This window comes from Lathyrus oleraceus, chromosome 3, assembly GCF_024323335.1.
Source record: "Lathyrus oleraceus cultivar Zhongwan6 chromosome 3, CAAS_Psat_ZW6_1.0, whole genome shotgun sequence".
In the NCBI taxonomy this organism is placed as follows: domain Eukaryota; kingdom Viridiplantae; phylum Streptophyta; class Magnoliopsida; order Fabales; family Fabaceae; genus Lathyrus; species Lathyrus oleraceus.
In genome coordinates, this window is record NC_066581.1 from 352,570,047 (window position 1) to 352,583,075 (window position 13,029).

Consider the following 13,029-nt stretch of genomic DNA (forward strand, 5'->3'; position numbering starts at 1 on the left):
TTTATTAACCCAGTAACCGGATGTGGATAATCTTCCATGCGAGTATGTTATCTACGTTTTACCCATATAACGGTAGTAGATAACATATCTCATGCGCTCTTCAGTCGAAGTTTTTTTCTTCCCCGGTCGAGTAAGATTCGTATTTCCTTGTGGAATCGAATGTCCATCCTGTAAGTTGAGTTTGCTTTTTCAGCCCTCCTTCCGGATGATGAGTGTCTTGGATATGTTCCCAATTCACGCCTGGTTGGTCACCTATTATATGCCCAGTAACTGGTATCCCTGGTGTTCCTTCCTTCTGCTCTCTATTATGACTTTTTTGCCCCCTGTGGAGACAAATTTCCCTAAGTTGAGACGTGCCTTTTAGGTCCTCCTCAGATGTTTCGGATGATTGATATCTTTCACCCTTATACTGGTCTTAGACATTCTTTCTCCCTGAGCATGTTGTTCGCTCACCCAGTATACGGTGTTTTGATAACATGTCTCTCTTTGAGTTTATTACCCAATAACCGGTAATATCTTGTTGTCTCTTCCTCAGCTGAGTCTTTTGTGGACATCCCCGTCTGAGTCCGGATTTTGTTATCCAATGTATCGTTTATGGATAGTTTTGTTGTATTGGCGTATTCACTAATACATGCATCTTTGCGTCAGCTCGAGTCTTTCCATCGATTTATTTTCGTGGAATCTCTTCGTGTCTCCCAGCAAGTTTTCAAGTCGTGACCTGCTCACGCATTTTTACCTTATTTCCCTCCAGAGTCTCTGTCTCCCTAGTGAGTGTGTTACTCCTACGGATTTTCAGTTTCTTCCGTTTTCTTTTCCTTTGTGGAAATTATTCACCATGAAGATTTTATTTTTGAATCATGAGGTCTATTAGGGACCAAAATTCGTCTATTTGTTATTATTTAAGCTCATTATATCTCGCCGAAATGAAGATTTTAACCTTCATATCTCTGGCTAGAACAATCTTAAATAGGGGCATCTGTAAGACCCTAATTTTGACCCTAAGATCCCTCATGGCATCATGTTATTGCACAAGTGCATTGCCTCAAGGATCATAGCATGTTTGGCTCCTTAACCCTAGGGTTGGGACTTGTTTGAGTGTTTTGAGATCACCAAGCATGCTTGTACTGTATATTATTGCTTTTCATATTTTGATTAGTAACCAAAAGCACAAAAATATGTCACTAACTCTTTTTTTTTTGAAGCTCAAGTGATCATGTGCCCCAATGCTCCTAGGATGCTCATAAGCACAATGAAATGGCTAGGTGAAGAAGAGAAAAAGCATGATAATGGTCTACAAAGTTCCTAATCATCATATATGTCTCCCAAGTATCTCAATTTTCCAATTTGATCAAGATAACCCAAAGGGCTTGAGGATTGTTTCCCAAGGAAACCCTAATTTCACCATGCTTTGACTATGCCTTGCCCATGAAGCAACCTCAACCTCTGATCAAATTTAATCAAGGGAAGTTCTTTCATTCATCATTTTATGCATATATGAGCCTATTTGAGGCCCCTCAATCATTTATTCATTAAGATTAGAAGTTTGGCCGTGAAAAGTTGACCAGTTAAAGTCATCTGGCTAAGCTGAAATTCCTTGAAATATAACTTTTGATGTGTTTGTCAAATGAAGATGACCCCAAGAGAAATATTTTGCTCTATTTATAGTTGAATCACATGGAAGGGTTTGGTGTTTGGGATCAAAGTTGGCGCGAAGGAGTCCTCAATTCTGAGCATATGGTGCTCTATTTATAGCTGAATCACATGATATTTGCACCTTACAATTGAGTTTCCAAAATTGGCAATGAGTGAAGCATGTGTGCATGGGCGTGTACAGGCCCATGAGATCATTCCATTCGATCCATAATTGAGTGTGAACAAGTCTGAAATCAAATTGGAGTGCTAGGCAATTGTACATGGAAGCTTGAAGTTTGATTTTTGCCAAATGATGATGCCCTGTTCAAGCCATGCGCAGCCCATTCAAATCTTATCCAAAATGGATGAAATTGGAATCTTTAGAAAGGATAGGTCAAGGGGAACAACTTTCATGTTCAACACTTTTTCATTTGGAGCTTGGAACATGGAGAATTTTGAGGTGGAAGTTTGGAAATTTCAACATGTTGAAAATGTTTCTAAGTGTCAAGCCATATATCTCAATATTCCACCTTGGTTAACTTTTTATGTGAGCTTCAAATGAGAAAAGTGTCTTTATCAAAGTTGTAGCTCTTTCTAAATACCTTCAAAATGGTCACCAATTTCATGTCATTTGGATTTGGAATGATAGAGTTATGCCTATTTGAAGTTTGGAAATATCACTTGCTCAATGGCATAGGTCACAAATGACCTATAATGTAACCTCATATCACATGCTCACAAAAGTTGAGTTATATCTCACTCCAAACATAAAAGTTGAAGTAGACATCCTGAATTTGATTGTGCAACTTAGAAATCTTTCATCTCATAAAAATTGAGCAAGTTATGGCCTTGGGAAGTTGACTTTCAAATTAGGGTTTAGACAAAATGACCTATAATGTTTCAACATAGAAAATGATTTTCCAAGCAAAACTAGCTCTAGTTATCAACATGCAAGTTGTTTGGAATGTAATTTAGATTAGCTTTTCTCTTGGAATCATTTTCATATGGTGAAAATTGTAGGAGATAGGGTCTAGGGGTACCCAATTTAAATCAGATGAATTCATCTGGCCAACCACCATCAACCAACTTGCTAACCTTCAATTATTTGGACTTTTTTGGCTCATGGTAGATCATATATGCATAAGATGATGAATTTTGAAGTGTCCCTTAAAAAATTTAATCAATTGGTGAGATAGCTTGTTGGAGAAGTTACTCAAGATACCCAGTCAAACTAGGGTTTCCAAGGAAAATCACCCTTAAACTCTAGAAGAAAACTTGATCAATATAACATGTAGGTGTAAGACCCTAATTTTGACCCTAAGATCCCTCATGGCATCATGTTATTGCACAAGTGCATTGCCTCAAGGATCATAGCATGTTTGGCTCCTTAACCCTAGGGTTGTGACTTGTTTGAGTGTTTTGAGATCACCAAGCATGCTTTTACAGTATATTATTGCTTTTCATATTTTTATTACTAACCAAAAGCACAAAAATATGTCACTAACTCTTTTTGTTTTGAAGCTCAAGTGATCATGTGCCCCAATGCTCCTAGGAGGCTCCTAAGCACAATGAAATGGCTAGGTGAAGAAGAGAAAAAGCATGACAATGGTCTACAAATTTCCTAATCACCATATATGTCTCCCAAGTATCTCAATTTTCCAATTTTATCAAGATAACCCAAAGGGCTTGAGGATTGTTTCCCAAGGAAACCCTAATTTCACCAAGCTTTGACTATGCCTAGCCCATGAAGCAACCTCAACCTCTGATCAAATTTAATCAAGGGAAGTTCTTCCATTCATAATTTTATGCATATATGAGCCTATTTGAGGCCCATAAATCATTTATTCTTCAAGATTAGAAGTTTGGCCTTGAAAAGTTGACCAGTTAAAGTCATCTGACTAAGCTGAAATTCCTTGAAATATAAATTTTGATGTGTTTGTCAAATGAAGATGACCCCCAGATGAATATTGTTCTTAATAACCATATGAACAACTTTCATGTTCATCAAAAATCCATTTTAAACTTTGAAGGTCATCATTCATTTCAAAACATTATAGGTCATTTTGACCGAAACTCTAATTTCGGGTCAACTTACCAAGGGCATAACTGCCTTAATTTGTATTATTTTGAGGTGTGACCAAATGAATTATAAATATTGAGATGTCTACTTAAAATGTTATGTTGGACAAGATTTCATAATCCTAAAATAAATACATGCGATAATGCAAAACATTATAGGTCATCTTGGACCTATTCATTGAATTTGAAAAAGTACCCAACTTCAAATGGCCATAAATTTGTCATAGAAAAGCCAAAGGATGCAAACGTTGAGTCTAAATTGATCACCTTGAAAATATCTAAAACTTTGATGTTGGATGTATTTTCATTTGAGACTTTCATCATGAAGATATAGGGGTTTGATTGAGCTTGTGTTTTGTGAAACTTTTTCAAAGTGACTTGAATATGTTTTGTACTTGAATATTCCAAGCCAGTTTTCATCAATTTGCAAATGCCAAATGAATTTTTGTCCTACACGACTTTTGTTCCTTATTTCAAGGGATTTCCAACCATTACTCATATTACTTTTTTGCATTCAGCATTTGTGAGTTTCGAATTCATTTCCAATTATGTGCATTTTGGTATTTTATGATGAAACTTGAATATGCAAGCTTGTTCAGTCCAATGCATACGACCATTTGCCTTTCACTTGATCTCAGCAAGCTTTTTCATTCATCATTGGGCCTTTCACACGCCTGTACAGACCCATGCATCCAAATTCAAATTGCCATGCACATGAAAGAAGCGTGGGATTCAACCATATTCAGTTATAAATGGAGGCACCATGAGCTTCATTGATAAACCTTTTGGAGATCTGAATTGCTGCAGAGTTGAAACCATAACCATACCAAAGGAATTATTCAAAAATTGTTCTTACTTTCGAGCTTGAAATTCAGCATCAATAAATGAGTTTTAAAGCCTAATTCCTTAGCCTTTCAGTTCCACTACATCCATAGATCAAAGAGGAGCAAGGAACTTGAGGAATTTGTGGCCAAAAGTGCATCAATTCAAAGGTTATTTCTCAAACTTTTTGGATCTAGAACTCTCAATTCAATGTAGCATTCTTGTGTTTCTGTGGTTTTCTGAAGTCCTCACACTTGAGGCAAGCCATTGGTGCTTTCAATTTCTCATTTCATGAACTTTCAGTTTGAACACCATGATTTTCTCCTTCACGTTCCTCTCAATATAGGAAGAGTGAGGAAGATCCATTGGTACAGTGATGATCTCCACCGCACGAGCTTCATTTCCATGGCCTTGTTTTTAATTTACATTAAGTTTCATTTTCCTGCAACTGCTGGCCGGAATTTGTTGTCTGGCCGGAGAAGATGGTGGTTTCCACCACCACCAACACGTGTGCATCCTCCTGACCTTTGGATTTGGTTTCCACGTTTTAATCTTGTTCATTCATTGTGTTTACTTCATTTAATTCATGTTGTTGCGTGTTTGACTCAAGCACACCGTGTTCCCTATGATCTCGACCATTCATGAGCGCCATGTCAATTAATGAATGCATCATGTGGCTGCACTTTTTTCCATTTTTTCCATTTTCTTTTTATTTTCAGTTAATTCATTTGATTTTCAAAAATTCATTAAAAATTCATTTGAAGTCAGAAAAATATGAGACCAATTCCAAAAAATTTCTTGAAAAATCTAGTTTCATATTATGATATTTAATTATTTTTGTGACTTCATTTGATATTTTTCATGGATTATTTTATTTTAATGGTTTTAATTCATTTTAAAATACTTTCTGACTTTTAAAAAATCCAAAAATATTTTCATAGCATTTATGGATCATGATAAGTCAATGAAAAATAGTCTCATCAATTTCTTATTTGATTTGAGATTATTTGAGATTTTAATTCATAGTATGCTATTTTTAATTGTTTTTAATTGATTTTAAATACTTTCTGGTTTCAAAAATTGGTGAGAAAATTAGTCAAAGTTTGTTTGACCATGTTGAACCTATGAGAATTTAATTGGACTTGTTGAAGTTGATTTTAATTGAATTTGAGGTTCAACCTTATTTGTTTATTTTTTATTTGCATTTTATTTTAATTCAAAAAATACCAAAAAAATACCATTGACTCTTTGACTTGTTATCTTCATTTCTTTTCTGTTTGGTGTTGATTGATGTTAGTTTGATTCACTTTTGATCAATTGGATTTGGTTGTGATCTTTTTTTCCCCTCCCTTTGATCTTCATCCCTATCTTTCCATCAATGACCAATGAGTTAAAGTCTTGAAGTTGGTCTTGACAAATGAAAAGTTTAACCTTCTTTGATCCAAACCAAACTCAACTTAATTCATGATCAAGCGAGTTGTTTTGTATCCAAGATAGGTTGCTTCTTGGTCAAGCAAATAACTAAAAGTCAATACAAGGCCCTTCCCCTTTTGTTTGGCATGGCAAATTTATGGAGCTTGGCTTACTAGTCATGATCTCTAACTTGTGTTCTTTTCCTATATTTTTATTAACTGGCCTCAGATAGGTGTGACTACTACATTAGTCCACTTACGATTGCTTAACATAGCGCTACATTGTCTTATGACAAGCTAACATAACCTTACTAACTATTAACTTTAATTTGAGCATTTAATTTCTTGCCATTTACTTTTAGTGTCATTTATTTCTTGCTCATTATTCATATTGATTTTCACTTTGATCACTTGAGCACATATTTTATGTTTATGTCATTTTTCTTTTGCTCATTTGAGCCCATTATTGTGTATATATATTACTATTTTGTGTTGCTTTGTGTTTGTTTTGTATGGACCAATGCAAAAGGAGAAAGGACTTAGAATTAGGACTTACCTATGCTTAAAGGAGTTCAAGAGCAACTAGGCCTCATGCCTTTAGAATGCAAAATTGTTGAAGAGCAACTAGGCCTCATGCCTTTAGAATGCTAAAACTCAAAGTTGACCTCAAAGGACTTCTACTCAAACTTATTCTTTGTCCATTCCCTTTATTGTGTTGTGAACATTTTGATGTTTGCTTTTGTGTGATAGGAATCCCATCTTAAGATTGTGAAAAGAGGACTATTGTCATGAGTAGCCAAGTTAAGAGCCAAGACAAGTGGAGATCCTATGAGCTTGATTTCAATTGTTTGATTGCTTGTTTGTGTGCTAAGTCCAAAGGAAAGGAGCATCTTGAGTCATCTATATGACTTCAAGAAAAGGAACTCCAAGGGTTTATCTTTCTCCTCTTATCTTTGTATGCTTTAGGACTAGCCCTTCTCTTCTTCTCCCCACTCTAACCAAGCAAAAAATCATTTTCAAAACTTTGACTTTGTTTCAAATTAGAAACCTAGGCCTTAAGCCTTTGACTTTTCAAAACTATTTCCATAAATACTCATTGTGAATAAATTTTAATCCAAACTTTGACTTCATTTTAGAAATAAGTCTAACTTGTAAATATAACTCATTTCAAGTTGTTTTTTGTGGTTCCAATGGCCACCTTGTCAAAATCGTTTTTCAAAACATTAGTCATAGGTTTGAGTTATCATAGTGGTTGATGTAAATCTCACCTCATCCTTAGTGTTGGATTATAAGCCTTCCATGCTTATTATAGGGTTAACCCCTCACTAGCATGTTGAAGTCTTCCTCACATGGTGGATTGTTGGTTTAGGTTGAGTTTTCTCCCTTTGATAACAAAAGACCTTAAGGCTTTTGATTAAAATCAATTCACCAATCTTTGAGATTTTTACCCCGAACTACGAGGTTTTGATCCTCCTTTGTGATGGTACGTAGGCAATGGGTTCATCCATTCAAACAACAAATTTGTAAATATAATTTATTCTCTTCTCATCCCACCAATCTTTTGTACAAATATTTTCACAAATACCAACCTACAACACATATTTGCAAAAAGGGTTCCCTTAGAGTACTAAGGATGCTTTGGGTGCGTAAAACCTTCCCATTTCATAACCAACCCCCTTACCTAGATCTCTGGAATTTTTATTAGTTTTTGATTTGAAAAACTTCTTACTTGGGTTTTCTTCGCTTTTTAGCCTTTCTTTTGGATAAATAAAAGTGCGGTGGCGAATCGAATTGTATCTTGACTTTTGGTTTAGTCAATAAACCTAAAGGTAACGAAAACCCCGCTACAGTAGGAATCAATGGAACTCATATATGATGCTCATAACCATTCTTGGATCAATTCATAGTTGTGCTCTTTGTCATGAGGGTCTCAAACCCTAAATATGAACTCGATGAATCAATGGTGATCATGCCCTACTGTAGCGGGGTATTCGTTACCATTAGAGATATTGACTAACCCCAAGGTAAATCATACAACTCGAGTCGCCACCGCACTTCTATTTATCCAATGGAATGGTTAGAAAGCGAACAAAAACCTAATAGTTTTAACAAAAAACTAGTAAAAGAAACAGAGATCTGGGTAAGGGGGTTGGTTATGCAATGGGAAGGTGTTAGGCACCCAAAACATCCTAGGTACTCATAGGGAGCCCTTTTCATATTTGTTGTAAGGTTGTTATTTTTGTGAAAATTTTGTTTGTGCAAACATGATTGAAGAGATGAGAAGAGAATCTACAAGTTATTTACATTTTGTGTTTGGATGGATGAACCCATTGCCTACGTACCATCTTAAAAAAAAGATTAGGATCAAAACCTCGTAGTTCGGGGTAAAAATCTCAAAACAAGTTGGTGAATTGATTGGTCCAAAAGCCTTAAGGTCTTTTGTTATCAAAGGGAGAAAACTCAACCAAACCACAAATCCACCATGTGAGGATAGCTTCAACATGCTAGTGAGGGGTTAACCCTATAATAAGCATGGAAGACTTATTGTCCATCACTAAGGATATAGGTGAGTATTACATCTACCACAAGGATAACTCAAACCTAATAGCTAAATGTTATGAAAGATTTTTGATTGAGAAAGTGGCCATTGGAACCACAAAAGATATTTGAATGGGTTATATTTACCAATTAGAAGTATATACAAAAATGGTCAAAGTTGACTTAAAGGTTCAATTCAAAATAAGTGTTATGAAAAGAAAGTTTGAAAATCAAAAGCATAAGGCTTAGGTTTCTAATGTTGAAAACAATAGTTAAATGTTTGCACAAAAAGTTTTGGCTTGGGTTAGAGTGGAGAGAAGAAGAAGAAGGGCTAAGTCCTAAGTAAAACAAAAAGGTATGGGAAAAGAGAACAAAACCACACAAGGAGTTCCTCTCTTGAGATCATATTGATGATCCAAGTAGCTCCCATCCTTTGGAATAAGCAATCACAAGCAAAATTCAAGCAATCAACAATCAATCAATTCTTGGATAAGGCTCTTCAAGGTCTCTTGGATCTTTCTCTCTTAGGAGCTCATGGTAATGGTTCCTTCAATTAAGCTCATAGTATCCCCTAGCACAAAAGCACACACATCAAAAGTCTCATGAAGTAAAACAAGAATGGACAAGAGGGAGTTTAGAGATTTGGTCCTTCTAATCCATCTTCATCACTAAGATCCTTTTACTCCAACTTTCCACAAGGAAGGTCCTAGAATCTAAGTCCAATTCTCCATTTCTTTGCATAGGGAAAGTCCTAGAAACTAAGTCCATTTCTTTGCATTTGGTTCACAATAATCAAAACAAAATACAAGCATAATAATATATACACAATTATGTGCTCAAGTGAGCAAAAGGCAAATGGCATTAACATAAACATGTGCTCAAGTGAGCAAAGAGAAAAGAAAACGGATAATATGTGCAAGAATAGTAAATTGCATAAAAGTAAAGAGCAAAAAGTAAATGTTAATTGTCAATAGTTAGTGTTAGTAGTTAGTGTGCCATAAGGCAAATTTAGCGCTATGTTAAGCAATCGTAATTAGACTTATGTAGAAGTTACAACTATCTGAGGCCGATCAATAATAATATAGGCAACAAACACAAGTTAGGAGTCTTGATTAGTGAACCAAGTCCCAACAACTTGCCATGCCAAAAAGGAAATGAGAATTGATCTTGTATTGGTTTAAGTCTTTTGCATGATTTAGGAAACAACCTATCCTTAATACAAAGCCATTCACTTGATCAATTGATCAAGATGAATTAGATTTGAATCAAGGAAGATTAAGTCTCCCTAATCAATGCTAACTTATAAACCTTCAACTCATTGATCAAAAAGAAAAAGAAGAAGAAGAAGAAGAAGATGAAGAAGAAGATGAATAAATGGAGACAAAAGAAGGCAAAATGATACAAATGCATTAAATGAAATACCATGTACCAATCATCATATGTTGACCAATAACATTGAAAGTCAAAGTCAAACAATCAAAAACAGAAGTGAGATGAAGAAAGGTCAAACTTCAAAATCACTTCAAATCAACCTTGAAAGGTCCAAGTGATTTATCCCAAGTTCAACAAGGTCAAACAAAGTTTGACAAAAAATTTCAGCATTTTTAAAAGTCAGAAAATATTTTTAATCAATTAAAAATGAATAAAAATAACCTAATTGAACTAAAATCTCAAATAAATCTCAAATCAATTTAAAAATTGATGAGAATATTTTTCATAGATCCATCATCATTCAAATAGGTTAGGAAAATATTTTTGTATTTTTTGAATATCAAAAACTATTTAAAATGAATTAAAAATAACCAGAAAAGAGAAAATTCACAAAAAATATCAAATGACAAAATAAAAAATATTAAAAATGAGAAATAGAAACTAGAAAATATTTGGAGACTAATGCAATTGGTCCCATAATTTTTGGATTAAAAATGAAAGAGATATTGATTTTTGAAATAAAAGGAAATTAAAGAAAATGAAATCAGAAATTAAAAATGGCAAAAAAACGAAAGCCCTTGGATCTGAGCTCATTAATTGAGCTGGCAGATCCAAGCATCCAGAAGCGCGCGCCTATTGTAGTCCACGGTCAATGCAATCACATGGAAACCAATAAAAAGTCATAACAATGAAGGATCCAGATTAGATCTGGCAATGCAATCACACGGTCCAATTTTGATATGGCATTGAAGCAGCCACCGGAGCCACCTTCTTCTCCGGTGAGCTTGCATTTTCCGGCCACCATAACAGACAACCAAAGCTTAACCAAATCACACGATCTATACATCATTGGAAAGTTGGGATGATGTACATCATCCCTGTACCATCCATTTTCACTCTAGATTTCCATGGTGTGAGAAATCAGAGGTTGAAAAATCTGGTGTTCATCATGAACTCAATAGATTTCAAAAATTGAATGCATAAACATGATGCCTCTATTGAGAGGACTTCAGCCAACACAAGATCTAAGCCAATAGGTCAAAGGATGATGAGATTCGAATGAAATACCAGTTGAAGAGTAAGCTTGAATTCTAGTAACTTGACCTCAATTCCTTGCTTGCTTTGCCAAAACAACAGATTAGTGAGATGAATAATGAAGGTTAAGAAGCTTTAGATCTAAGAATTTAACCAGATGAAGTTGAATTTTGGATCTGAAAAATTTGAAGAAAAATGGAAATTGCTTCTTTGGTGAGGTTGGGGAATCACTTCAGCAGGGTTTCAGGCGCCTTTAGGTTGATTTTGAATGAAGCTGAACCCTTCTATTTATAGCAAAACAACTGCAAGCAAGGTGAATTCTCATGTGCATGGAATTTGGATCCTTCATGCATGGGCCTGTACAGGCGCGTGCAAAGCCCAAGAGCTTATGCAAATGCATGCTGAACACGAACCAAGTTGAATTGGACGTGTAGTTTGAATGGCAATTACTTGTGTATCAAGATTTCATGTGCATTCCATAATTATGCCTAAATGTTCAACTCTTGGAAAATACCATTTGCCAAATCCAAATATGATCATGTGAGTAATGGCTGGAAAGGTCTTGATGTAAGGAACAATTGTTATGTTGGGCAAAAATCCATTTGGAGTGTGTAAATTTATGAAATTTGAGTTTAAAGAGTGATGTGCAAAACATGTCAATGCAAAGTTTCTAAATTTGGCCAATGTTCAAGCCCTTCTGTTTTCATGATTCAAGCCTCAAATTAAAAAATCTCCAACATAAAAGTTTTAGATCTTTTCAAGAAAATCAAAATGGACTTAAATTTTGCATCATTTGGATTTTTGATGAGAGAGTTATGGGCACTTGAAGTTGGACTTTTTTGCCTTTCAATGCATTTGGCCCAAAAGGACCTATAATGTATTGCATTATCACATGTATTTCCTTTGAGATTTTGAAATTTTTCTCAACATAACATTTGAAGCAGACATCTTAAGCTTTCCAATTCATTTAATCCTACCTCAAAATCATAACAAATGAATGAGTTATGTTCTTGGGAAGTTGACCCTGAATTAGGGTTTCAGTCAAAATGACCTATAATGTATTGGAATGGGAGATGGCCTTCCAAGCTTCAAATCAATTTTTGATGAACATGAAAGTTGTTCATATTGTCCTTAAGAACATTTTTTCTTGTGGAATCATCTCCATTTGACCAACACATCAAATGTTAGGTCCCAGTGCATTTCAAAAAAGTCAGATGAATTGACTGATCAACTTCTCAAGTACATGACCCATATCTTGATGAATTGATGATTGAGGACACTCAAATAAGTTCAAATATGTATGAAATGAAGATTTAAAGAACTTCCCTTGACTTTATTTGATCATGGGCTGAGGTTGCTTCAGGAGCAAGGCATTATGGTGCACAGATGAATTAGGGTTTCCTTGAAGAACAAGACCTCAAACCTTTTGACTTGCTATGACCAAAATGATGAATTGAGATGCTAGGGAGGCATATTTGATGGATGAGAGCTTTGGGAACCATTACCATGCTTGCTATCATCTCCCCTTGACCATGTCTTTGTACCAATGACCTCCTAGAAGCTTTGGACCTTGTGATTGCTCAAGCTACAAACAAAAGATGTTAGTGACATGTTTTTGTGCTTTTGGTTAGTAAACAAAATAGGAAAAGAAATGATATACAATTCAAGCATGCTTGGTGATCTCAAACCACTCACAAGAAGGTCCAACCCCAAAGGCAAAGGGTACCAAGATACTAATGATCGTTGAGGCAATGCCAAATGCAATGTTATGATGCCATGAGGGATCTTAGGGACAAAATTAGGGTCTTACAGATGCCCCTATTTAAGGTCATTCTAGCCGGAGAAGTGAAGGTTAAAATCTTCGTCTCGACGGGGTAGAATGGGCTTAAATAATAACAAAGAGACGAATTTTGGTCCCTAAGAGACCTCATGATGCATATGTATGCATGAAAATGGTAAAACTCTGTGGGGATGTGTGTGTCCACAAAGGCAAAGATTAGGAGAATAATTAACACTTCCCATGAATAATTCATTCTATGGGGCAGAGACTCTAACAGGGAGTAAAGGGATGAAAACGCGT